Here is an 11,183-nt window from a genome sequence, read left to right on the forward strand (position 1 = left end):
ATGCTTGGAATTTATGCCCGAGATATGATTATACTTGTTGCTCTATGATGAAGGCTCCACACCTTCCCTTTTTGTGCAAATTTAATGGTAATGAAACCTTGGCTTCTTATACTAATGGTATATATGATTACTATGATGTGGAACGAATACAAGAATTTGTTGCTTTTAAGGGTGCTTATGAAATTGAATCTTTTTTGCTATCCTTAAATATTGCTATGAGAATTATAAATACAATTCTGATATTGATGTATTTCTTGAGAATGTCTCCGCTATCCAAGAAGAGACTAATATTTTGCAGGAGTCTATGGAAGAGGAATTGATGAAACTGTGAGCTCATTGGATGAAAAAGATGATGAGGAGAGTGAAGAACAAAAGCAGGAAGAGCAGATTGATCACCCGTGCCCACCTTCTAATGAGAGTAACTCTTCAACTCATACATTGTTTAATTTCCCTTCGTTCTTACCGAAGGATGAATGCTATGATAATTGCTATGACCCCGTTGATTCGTTTGAAATATCCCTTTTTGATGAACTTGATGCTTGCTATGCTTTTGGCCATGATGCCAATATGAATTATGCTTATGGAGATGAAATTTCTATTGTTCCTTATGTTAAACATGAAATTGTTGCTATTGCACCCACACATGATTGTCCTATTATCTTTTTGAATTCTCCCAACTACACTATATCGGAGAAGTTTGCTCTTATTAAGGATTACGTTGATGGGTTGCCTTTTACCATTGCACATGATGATTTTGATGAATATAATATGCATGTGCTTGCTGCTCCTACTTGCAATTATTATGAGAGAGGAACTATATCTCCACCTCTCTATGTTTCCAACACGATAAAATTGCACGAAATTGCTTCTACTATGCACTGGCCTTTACTTGATGTGCATGAAGTGTTCTTGTATGACATGTCGATACATAGGAAGAGAGTTAGACTTCGTCATTGCATGATATATGTTGCTTTGTGCTCACTACTAAATTATAAATCATTGTTAATTAAAATTGGCTTTGATATACCTTGGGATCCGGGTGGATCCATTACTTGAGCACTTTATGCCTAGCTTAATGGCTTTAGAGAAAGCGCTACCAGGGAGACAACACAAAAGTTTTAGCAAGTCATTTATTTCTGTTGAGTGCTTTTATAAAGTTTAAAAACAAAAAATATAGAGGGGAACTTAAAACTTGACAAAAAGAAAAGTGAAAGTGAGAAAGACGAGCACCGTGGAAGCTGGAGCATGCCTTGAACTTTGTTCATGCCGATGGAAACTTTGTGAATCTTGAATTACATAAACTTTTCAATAAAAATAATTATCCACTTGTACAAATCCATTGTATTGTAAAATTATTGTGCCAAGATTTGCCTTTAGGATGAGTAGATTGCTTGTTGGTATGTGGGGTGCAGAAACAGAAACTTTGGCTGTAGTGCGTGATTTTACATTTTTTTACTAGAATGTCGAAAGTTTCTGAAACTTCTTGGACAGTATTGCTATACAAAATTTTTATTTTGTCCTAATTTTTCAGAATTGTCGGAGTACCAGAAGTATGGTATATGTTCAGATTGCTACAGACTGTCCTGTTTAAGACAGATTCTGTTTTTGATGCATTATTTTGCTTGTTCTGATGAAACTATCGATTTTTATCGGTGGTATAACCCATGGAAAAGTTATATTACAGTAGCTACAATGCAAAAACAAAATATGAATTGGTTTGCAACAATACTTAGAGTAGTGATTTGCTTTCTTATACTAACGGATCTTACCGAGTATTCTGTTGAGTTTTGTGTGGATGAAGTGATCAAAGATCGAGGAGGTCTCGATATGAGGAGAAGTAGGAGAGGCAAGAGCTAAAGCTTGATGATGCCCAAGGCACCCCAAGTAAATATCCAAGGAGACTCAAGCGTCTAAGCTTGGGGATGCCCCGGAAGGCCTCTTGGCTTATGTCGAGATATTGATTCCTCCACACAACAATTTGCGCACTCACTGCCTTGTCAACCTTTCTGACTTGCTCCTACGGAACCAAGGTCGAAAGGATTGAAAAAGTCAGCACAACCACTGATGAAGGATTCCTCGAAAAGTTAAGGATTAGTAGTTCTTTTTCGAAATCGATTTCCAAAAAGAATGGATTCGGTCTTATACATACGCGAGGAAGGTAATCAAAAAAGAGAGAAGACGAGTTCTTCTTTCTTTTATCACTTAGGAGCCGTGCGAGATGAAAGTCTCATGCACGGTTTTGCATGAGAGAAAGAAGCGATGAATCCTCTACTTGTAATTGGTTCTTTCTACTTCAGGCATGGTTCTCTCTAGTTAGTGGAAGAGTGCCTCTTTTCTGCGGATCATCCTCAACCTCAAGTCATGTGCTTCACTTATATGATTTGAAGTTTGGATTGCCTGTTTCTCTTCACATGGAAAACCGTTATTCGTAGAATCCTCTTTTGCTTCACTTATATTTATTAGAGCATGGTATTTTGTAGAAATAATTAAACTCTCATGCTTCACTTATATCTATTTAGAGAGTCAACAGGAATTGGTCATTTGCATGGTTAGTCATAAAATCCTACATAAAACTTATGGATCACTGAATATGATATGTTTGATTCCTTGCAATAGTTTTGCGATATAGAGATGGAATATGTGGGAGGTACTAGTAAACGGTTGTGGTTAGTAAGAATATTGGTTTTAAGGTTTGTGATTCCCGAAGCATGCACGTATAGTCTCTCGTTATGCTATGAAGTTGGAGCATGCTTTATTATTGATTGTCTTCCTTATGAGTGGCGGTCGGGGACGAGTGATGGTCTTTTCCTACCAATCTATCCCCCTAGGGGCATGCATAGTAGTACTTTGCTTAGAGGGCTAATAAACTTTTGCAATAAGTATATGAGTTCTTTATGACTAATGTGGGTCAATGGATTATACGCACTCTTAACTTTCCGCAATTTGCTAGCCTCTACGGTACCGTGCATTGCCCTTTCTCACCTCGAGAGTCGGTGCAAACTTCGTAGGTGCATCCAAACCACGTGATATGATACACTCGATCACACATAAGCCTTATTATATCTTCCTTAAAACACCCACCATACCTACCTATTATGGCCTTTCCATAGCCATTCCGAGATATATTGCCATGCAACTTCCATCGCTTCTGTTTTGATGACTTGAGCATTCATTGTCATATTGCTTTGCATGATCATATAGCTGACATAGTATTTCTGGCTCAGCCACCGTTCATCATTTTTTATACATGTTACGTAGATCATTGCACATCCTGGTACACTGCCAGAGGCATTCATATAGAGTCATATTTTGTTATAGGTATCGAGTTGTAAGTAAATAGAAGTGTGATGATCATCAACTTTCATTATTGGGGCATTGTCCCGGTAAGGAATGGATGATGGAGACTATGATTCCCCCACAACTTCCTTACTTTTTTGTGTTCTCTATATTTACCCCTATCACCATACTCTATTCCACCCATAGTGCTATATCCATGGCTTGCGCTCATGTATTGCGTGAGGGTTGAAAAAGCTGAAGCGCGTTAAAAAGTATGAACCAATTACTCGGCTTGTCATCGGGGTTGTGCATGATAAATACTTTGTGCTAAGAAGACAGAGCATGAAAAGACTATATGATTTAGCACCATGTTTTCATATAGAGAGTCTCCTATGTTGTCACTTTCATATACTAGTGGGGAACTTTTCATAATAGGATTAGATGCACACCCACTTAGTTTTCATGTGGAGCTTTCATACACTTATATAGCTCTTAGTGCATTCGTTGCATGCCAATCCCTATTCCTCGCATTGATATCAATTGATGGGCATCTCCATAGCCCGTTGGTTAGCTTCGTCGATGTGAGACTTCCTTACTTTTTTGTCTTCTCTATATTTACCCCTATCACCATACTCTATTCCACCCATAGTGCTATATCCATGGCTTGCGCTCATGTATTGCGCGAGGGTTGAAAAAGCTGAAGCGCGTTAAAAAGTATGAACCAATTGCTCGGCTTGTCATCGGGGTTGTGCATGATAAATACTTTGTGCTAAGAAGACAGAACATGAAAAGACTATATGATTTTGTAGCGATACCTTTCTTTAGCGTTGATATTTTGAAAGGCATGATTGTTTGTTGGGATGCCCGAGTATTGATGTCTTTATGTCAAATTATAGACTATTGCTTTGAATCACTTATGCCTTAATATTCATGCCATGACTAGACATATGATCAAGATTATGCTAGGTAGCATTCCACATCAAAAATTATTTTCTATCATTTACCTACTCGAGGATGAGTAGGAATTAAGCTTGGGGATGCTGAAACGTCTCCATCGTATCTATAATTTTTGATTGTTTCATGCCAATATTATACCACTTCCACATATTTTTGGCAACATTTTATATGATTTATTGGACTAACCTATTGATCCAGTGCCTAGTGCCAGTTCCTGCTTTTTGCATGTTTTTTGTTTCGCAGAATATCCATATCAAACAAAGTCCAAACACAATGGAAATTTATGAAGAATTATTTTGGAATATATGTGATTTTTGGGAGGTGGAATCAACGCAAACGGAGGCTTACAGTGGGCAACATACACCAGGGCGTGCCCCAGGCTCCAAGCGTGGGGTGGTGGGTTGTGCTCACCTCATACGTTGGTTGGAGCTCTACTTAGGGCGCAAGGAAGCTTATATCCGGGAAAAAATCGTGTTCTCTGCGCAATCGGATTTACGGATCTCCGGGAATATAAGAAACGGTTTTCGGCCAGATTTGAGGAACGCGAAACAGAAGAAAACATAGAGGGATAGCCCCTCCGCCGCCATGGAGGCCATGGGCTAGAGGGGGGATTGTCCTCCCATCTAGGGGGAGGCCAAGGAAGAAGAAGGAGGGAGGGCTCTCTTCCCCTCTCTCCCGGTGGCGCTGGAGTGCCGCCAGGGCAAGGATCGGGACGATGTTCTACATCAACAATCTTGGTACTGTCAACACCAACTCTCTCCCCCTTTATGCAACGGTGTAACAGCCCTTCTCCTCACTGTAATCTCTACTTAAACATGGTGCTCAACTCCATATATTATTTCCCAATGATATTTGGCTATCCCATGATGTTGGAGTAGATCCATTTGTCCTGTGGGTTAATCGTGATCTTGGTTGGTATGACTGTATATTTTATTTATGGTGCTGTCCTACGGTGCCCTCCATGTCGCGCAAACGGAGGGATCCCCGCTATAGGGTGTTGCAATATGTTCATGACTGGCTTATGGTGGGTGGCGTGAGTGACAGAAGCACATACCCGAGTAAGTGGGTTGTTGCTTATGGGAGTAAAGAGGACTTGATACTTAATGTTATGGTTGGGTTTCACGACCTTAATGATCTTTAGTAGTTGCGGATGCTTGCTAGGAGTCCAATCATAAGTGCGTATGATCCAAGTAGAGAAAGTATGTTATCTCATGCCTCTCCCTCATGTAAAATTGCAAGAATGATTACCGGTCTAGTTATCGATTTCCTAGGGACAAATGACTTTCTTGTGGACAAAAGCTATCTACTATTATTACCTTGCAATTTATTCATAGTTTTAGTCTCGCAAAGTACTCATAGTTTTATTCTTGACAAATAGTTTTATACTTGTTTTAGGTAAAGCAAACGTCGAGTGTGCGTAGAGTTGTATCGGTGGTCGATAGAACTTGAGGGAATATTTGTTCTACCTTGAGGCTACAAATGATCCCCTATACTTGTGGGTTATCAATCTTAAACAATTTCCAGATACTCTGAAATATGCTTATCTCGATGAAAAGAAGATATATCCTGTTATTATTGGTGCTAACCTTTCAGAGCATGAAGAAAAGAGATTATTGAAAACTCTAAGGAAGCACCATGCCACTATTGGATATACTCTTGATGATCTTAAGGGCATTAGTCCCACTCTATGTCAGCATAAAATTAATATGGAGCCTAATGCTAAACCCGTTGTTGATAATCAACGATGATTAAATCCTAATATGAAGGAATTGGTAAGAAATGAAATATTAAAGCTTCTAGACGCAAGTATAATTTATCCTATAGCCGATAGTAGATGGGTAAGTCACCATTGTGTCCTGAAGAAGGGAGGTATTACTGTTGTGCCTAAAGATAAAGATGAACTTATCCCAGAAAGAATTATCATAGGTTATTGAATGGTAATTAATTTTAGAAAATTAAATAACGCTACGAGGAAAGATCATTATCCTCTACCTTTCATTGATCAAATGCTAAAAAGACTATCAAAACATACACATTTCTGCTTTCTAGATGGATATTCTGGTTTCTCCCGAATACATGTGTCAGAACAGTGTCGCAGGAAACCACGGCCACCTATGGGACCAGGAGGCCCCTTGCTGGTTCGGCAGGGGCGACGCGTTGCACAAAGAGCAAACGAGCATGGGCAGCATGGCAGAGATCACACAGGCAATTTTACCCAGGTTCGGGCCGCCGTGAGGTGTAAAACCCTACTCCTGCTTTGCTAGATTGATGGTGGAAAGGTGGTGGCGGAGCGTAGTACACTTTCCTGGCAGGGTTTGCCTCAGGGCAGCAGTGACTACACGCATACGGGGGTGTGAGTTATCCTACCTTCTAACCCTTTCTACGGTTGCCATGGGCCTCCTTTTATAGATCAAGGGGTTACCACAGTGGCAAAGTAGTCATTACGCACTGATAAGATAGCAAACACTGCTATCATACCTAACTCTGCGGGCTGACAGGGCGCATTAAATGCACCGCTCAATGTCACATCGTTGGTTGCCGGCAAGGCTTGCCAGGCTATCTTGCCAGCTCCGCGCCTGCTCGCTTGACACGTTGCAGGTCAGGTGTCATCTATGGGTTTCTCCTGTAGAAAATGGCTGACATGTGGCGAATGGCTGCCACTTAATCACTTTGTGGCTTGACACTGCACTGATCGACGACGTGGGTCATGGTAGAGTGGTTGGTGAGGTGGTTTTGCTTCTGTGGGCCCCGGCAGACCCTGTTGGGGTGCTTTGGTTGTCTGTTTCTGGGGGTGGCCTCTCCCCTTGCCGGGCTCGCCAGCCCGGCAAGGAAGGCTTTTCTCTTGATGATATCCTGCTTCTCTGGTTTTATTTTGGTCCCCCTGATCTACATGTTGGTCCTTCGAATCTCTGGGTTCTTGCACTCTGATCTGGGCTGGTGTTTCAATCTTGTTCCCAAGCCTGTGCATAGTCTGGGCAACAGACCCAGGGTTTGTTGCACCTACAGAAGCCCCCGGGCCTGCCCCAAAAGCGCTGTCAAGCGTTGTCGGGGTAGGCCTAATAAGTGCATAGGCGAGGATTGCTGAAGAGGTTGGTCTCTTGAGGTTTTCTTTGCTTCTTCATTAGCCTTGATCCCGGGCCAGTTTCCGGTTTCTCCGCGTGTCGTGCGCGACATTGTGGAAGAACTTCGATCGTGGCCTACAGATTCTCCTCGCCCCACGATCATGGGGTGGAAACTGCCATCCCACTTGCCTCCCGTTTTGCACGCAACTGCCACGTGTTCCACATGCATTGGGCGTGGTAGGTGGTGGATGCGGAGGGCACAGGGAGGAGTGCCATGGATGAAAACCGAGCGCGATGGTTGGGGCAGAGCGTCGGCCTCGACTCTCAGAGTCACAGAGGGTGCAGAGAGGCTGTATTGGAGGAGTGGGGCGGCCATTTCCCGTATGAGGAGCCAGCCCCTGCCCTGTTTCCCTATAAAAAGGGGCAGGGTGGTGCTTCTCTGCACACACTTCTTCTTCTTCTCTGTAACCCTTCCCTACTAGCCATGTTGAGAGGGCGAGGGCATGGCGGTGTCCCAGCGGCGGCGATGAGGGCTTCTTCTTGACAACGTGTCCCTCCTCCCCCGGATCCTGTGGTAGTGGAACCGGCCGTGAGGGGAGGAGGAAGTGGGTGAGGTCGAGGTCGCCGCGGCGCTCGAGGAGGAGGAGGGCGGGGTGGCGCCTCCAACGGTGGCTCCTCCTCCGATGGAAGGCCACGTCGGGGACCAACCTCGGGAGTTCATCATTAAGCTATGCAAGCACTTGTGTGGTCACCGTCGCCTCCCAACTCCCTTCGCGTGGGAGATGGAGCTCGAGCAACCACGCGCTCTGCAGATGCACATGAGGGGCTGTGGGAACGGAGGTATGAGGGTTGACGTCGACTTCCCTACACCTCATGTAATGTACCTCCGCCGTGGTTGGAAGACCTTTGCCCGTGCTCACGGCTTCGCGGAGGGGCATGTTCTCCAGTTGAAATTAATGGAGAATGGTCTGCGCTCCATCAAGATCTACAGGCGCTCGGGAGGTCTCTTAGGGTGCTGCACCGAGAGCTCGACCGATGAAGAAATCTCTTCCTCGAGCGAAAGCGACGAGGAGCACAGTTGTCGGATCACGGGTTCCGGCAAAACCCTCAAGGTTCGAACACTGGGGTGCGAGTGAAGATTTCCTCCCTACCGATCCACGTCCTAACTGGCTAAGATCTCAAGAATGAACTCGACGAACTCACAACACAAGGGACACAAGATTTATACTGGTTTGGGCCACCGTTGTGGTGTAATACCCTACTCCAGTGTGGTGGTGGTGGATTGCCTCTTGGGTTGATGATGAACAGTACAAAGGGAGAAGAATAGCCTCCTGAGGATGAGGTGCTCTTGTGCTCTGTGTGTGGCTAAAGATCAGATGCCTCCTACTATGGTGGCTAGTCTTATTTATAGAGGCACTGGTCCTCTCCCCAAATATTGAGCGGGAAGGGAGCCAACAACGGCCAATTCGAAAGGGGACAACTAGTACAGCTTATCTTGACAAAAGTAGTCTTCGCCTGCAAAAGGCTCTGGTGATGATGATGCCGCCTTGGGCTCCATGGTGAATTCCGTCTTGCCGTCCTGCTGGTCTTGGTCTCACTGCACCGATATGGAAACCTTTGCTTGATGCCTCGGTACTCTGCGCCTGCGCTTTCCTCCTTTAGCACCAAAGAGGAAACGAGGGCTCACGTCACAAGAACCTCGCGAGGTTTGCCTTGCCTTGATCTCTCCGCCCTTCGCGAGCCTGCCTGGCGAGGCCACTTCTAAGGAGGTCTTGCGTCGTCCGCCTCGTGAGGCTTGGCCCCTCACGAGGGTCTTGAGTTCCTTGTTGATGAAGATGGGCCGTATAGGCCTGCGAGCAGAGCCACGCCGGGGGCTACAGGCAGGCGAGTCTGGGGGCCCCCGTTCCCAGAACGCCGACAACAATGACGGCGATGACGATGGCAGTGGGCGGGGGAGCGACGACTCTGACTCCAGCTGATCGCCGCCCGCACCATCTTCATCAGGCGGCAGCACCATCATCTGTATCCGCATCTCCTCCCCAGTAATGTGATTTTCCGGGGAGTTGGATGAAGAGGTGCAGATGGTGCTCCTGGGCTCCTCCAGCAGCCCTCCAGCTGGACCCCGGCAAGCTTCCTCTCGGGCTGCAGCTCTGTTAGCCCTGGTGGCGGTGGTCGACGGGGCCGCCTCCACCATGCTCTCCATCGAGGCGTTCCCTAGCACTCTCGTTTCCGTCGGGCTACCTCTCCTGGAGCCCGAGGGGAGTGGGTGGCTCCCGTCCAGGTGCTCCTTTTTCCCTCCTCGCCTTCGACGGCCGGGCCATAGGGACGGACCCACGCGGCCTAGAATGATGCAGCCCGAGGGGCGCTCCCAGCTAAATGAACTTGGAAAATGTCACCTGGTTCTGTCGACGAAGGAGAGCTGGGGCAGCTGAAGTTACACGACGAAGGGGTTGCTCCTCATGAGCCACCGGGGCCCTGAGCCTCGGGAGGCTCTGGGTGTCCAGGCGGTTCCTCGAGGACCATCTCCATCTCTGTCAGCACAGCGTGGTGCCTGGCCTCCTGAGCTGCCAGGACACACCGCAAGCTACACTGATAGGCGGTCGACACGCTCGGCAGGCCAAAAGGCATGCGAACATAGTTGTGTGGTGGACCCTCACAGTGGTCCACGCGCGAAGGCCAGAAAAGCTCCTGAGAGGCGGCCCTGTTGAGCCCTGGGATGTCGATGCACACGCGCAGCCCGACATCCTCGCCTGGATGGGGAGCTGCGCCTGGTGAGCGGCGGTCGCCGCGCATGGCCCTTGCATCTTGCAGTTCCTGAGTGGTCTTGGCGATGAACTCCTGAGCTGTGGGCGCTCCTCGCCCTATGTCCTCCGGAGGGAAACGTGCCGCGAAGCACGCCTCCAAGTGGTGCCCAAGCGCCTCCCTCGTGATGTTGGCAAGGTCTGGGGCCCTCTAGAAGAGAGCCCCCGAGCCCTGCCCGAGAAGGGCGGAGGGCATGCTTTCCTATGCGATGGAGGGAGGCGCCCCTAGCGCGGGCGCTGATCCTGACGAGGTTCCAGTTGCGAAGCCATCCTCCTTAGGTCCTGCACGGCGCAGCTACTTCTTCTTCTTGGGGGTGGCCTCAGGAGGGCACTCGCCCTTGCTCTCGGGGTCGTCGATTGCTGCAGCTTGGAAGGCACGCTCGAGGGAGCATACCGCATCTCTTTCTTCGCACGGGGCTGTGATGATCCCGCCGCTTCTCGGCATCTTGAGGACATTGTAGCCATGATGGGTCACCGCCATGAACTTGGCCAGGGCTGGGCACCCGAGGATCACATTATATGGCAGGCGGATGTAGGCGACGTCGAAGTTGATGAGCTCGGTGCGGTAGTTATTGCGTTCTCCGAAGGTGACAGGGAGGCGGACCTGCCCTATCGGTGTGGTGGAACCATCGGTCACTCCTGAGAAAGATTTGGTAGGCTGAAGCTGGTCATATGGCACTTGAAGGTTGTCGAACGTGTCGATGGACAGGACGTTGAGCCCTGCGCTGCCGTCGATGAGGGTCTTGGTAACTTGCACGTTGCTGAAGACTGGTGAACAAAGCATTGGGAGGGCGCCAGTGGTAGCTGCGTACTTGAGCTGATCTACCGAACTGAAGGTGATGGCGCACTTGGACCACCTGAGCGGGCGTGTGGCCTCGAGCTTGGGGAGGATTGCATTCACTTCATGAGCAAACTGTTTGAAGATACGCTGCGAGGCTGGGGCCTGAGCTCCGCCCAAGATGCAGGCGATAGCACGCGGCTCCTGGAAGCCCCCAGCCCCCTCGTCTTGATGGTGGTCGTCGTTCCTTCTTGGCGGTGGCGGTAGTGGAGGGAGGCCAGCATTGCCCTGAGGACGATCCTCACGAGG

General features: G+C 47.4%; 1 long non-coding RNA gene across 1 annotated transcript; it reads right to left on the reverse strand.

The window, feature by feature from the left end:
- Nucleotides 1-2,063: 2,063 nt before the first annotated feature.
- On the reverse strand, nt 2,064-9,270 carry LOC123124494 (uncharacterized). Its single transcript, XR_006461101.1, has 3 exons — nt 9,257-9,270; nt 3,865-3,867; nt 2,064-2,271 (listed from the first exon to the last, which is right to left on the reverse strand). It is a non-coding gene; the product is annotated as an uncharacterized lncRNA (long non-coding RNA).
- Between the last annotated feature and the right edge of the window lie 1,913 nt (nt 9,271-11,183).

This window comes from Triticum aestivum, chromosome 5D, assembly GCF_018294505.1.
Source record: "Triticum aestivum cultivar Chinese Spring chromosome 5D, IWGSC CS RefSeq v2.1, whole genome shotgun sequence".
Taxonomy (NCBI): Eukaryota; Viridiplantae; Streptophyta; class Magnoliopsida; order Poales; family Poaceae; genus Triticum; species Triticum aestivum.